Here is a 1,738-nt window from a genome sequence, read left to right as displayed (position 1 = left end):
TAAAATAATAATTCTAAATTGTTTTTAATGTTTGTTACAAGACTAAATATTTTATAATATATATTTAATTTAACCATAGAATTAATACCATTGCCCAAATGGACCCCATTTGGAGTTTTTTTTTCCAACTTTTTTATGCACAAAATTGCTTGTTAGTCCATGACTGTTGGTTACAGAGTCCTTTTAACCCTATTGACATGCATCATAGGTCAAAGGACCATGTCATCGCGTTTATTGACTCGCATTCAAAATTTTATTGAACTACTATTTTATGAATGTATGTCAATAAATTTGGTATCAAATTATAGATTATAATTCAAATTTTAGTATTATACATTAGTAAATTTCTTAATTTAAAAGTAAATATTAAGAAAGAAATCCTAAACATCAGTTTTTGTGTGTCATGTGGTATGTTGAATGCTGCATTGGTTCAAATTAGATGTTTGTGATGTCCAAATACAAAGTCTGTAGTTTCTTATGAATTAGATAATCAGATTATCAATATTGACAAGCTAGAATGTAATATAAGAATCTCCTATCTTTTTTATTTTCTGACATATTAATATATTTATTGAATCAACCAAGGTGGCTCTACGCACCTCTTCAGTTTTTGAAAATACCTGCTTATGTACACCTACTTCATTCAATGATGCATGAATAAACAATCGAAAGCTCAGAATGTTCCCCTAGTGGCTTTCTCAGCCTTTTTGAAGTACTTAGGCAGCAAACTTATTCTTTTCATGATAGATTCCAAGTGGTAAGACATGACATATGAGAGTCTGAAATTTCATAGTTTTTTAGACCCAAATACACCTTAGTTACTAAGCTTGATAAATTATAGTGGAATTCTATAGCAATGACATGCTAAATCATGATTTTTGGTTATTTCAAAAGGTATATTTAAATCTAAAAAAAATATTTCGTTTCACATCCGTCACATGCGGAATTTGATAAGGCTTAGCAACCTACAACAAGCAGCAAACGAGTACAAAGTTTGTAATTAGAAGAGATAATTGTTTTCTGTACTTCTTTATTTACTGTTATATGTTTTAAGAAAAATAACTGAAATTTAAGAACTTGTTTGTAAATAGTAATAATGTATATAATATATTATAATTGAAATGTGACTATTTTACAAAATACTGGTCCACCAGCACACAGCTAATACAGGTCACTTTGTAAAGGCCAATTTTATATTCTTGGAGATGATAACATGAGTGCATGTGTGCTGCATCATTGCAATTTCTGTATTGTTAGCCAGTATATATAAAACCTAAAAAAAATATTTTGTTTCATGTCCTCCACGTGTAAAATGTTTAAAGGCTTAGCAACTTCTGTCAAGCAGTAACCGAGTAAAAAGGTTGTAACTAAAAGAGATAATTGTTTGCTTTACTTCTTTAGTTGCATAATAAACAAGATTACTACACTTATGATATACAACATTGTTTATTGACAAAAAGGAGACATAGATAAATGTTTTGGAATTCTATCAGATTCCATCTTCAGTATCTAAAGCAAAATAAAATAAATTTACATAAGTCTTTGGACATTGTCAAAGTACATTTGCTAAATATAATGATAATTAAACAAGTAAAACACAAAACAGTAATCATTGGGAGAAACTACAGCAAGAAAACACAACAAAAAAAAGGTAAAACCAGTAATACGAACATATTAAAAAATGTATAATTTAAATGAAGACTGCAAGTAGTTTAGTGTTGGAGAGTGTTGTTTGATG

At 28.7% G+C, this 1,738-nt stretch overlaps 1 protein-coding gene across 2 annotated transcripts in view; it reads left to right on the top strand.

The window, feature by feature from the left end:
* Positions 1–1,738, top strand: part of LOC106460638 (probable ATP-dependent RNA helicase DDX52) — a 36,449-nt gene that overhangs the window by 7,866 nt on the left and 26,845 nt on the right. The window lies entirely within an intron of this gene.

The sequence above is a fragment of the Limulus polyphemus genome, unplaced genomic scaffold, assembly GCF_000517525.1.
Source record: "Limulus polyphemus unplaced genomic scaffold, Limulus_polyphemus-2.1.2 Scaffold806, whole genome shotgun sequence".
Lineage (NCBI taxonomy): Eukaryota > Metazoa > Arthropoda > Merostomata > Xiphosura > Limulidae > Limulus > Limulus polyphemus.
This window is presented reverse-complemented; position numbering and strand designations above follow the sequence as displayed.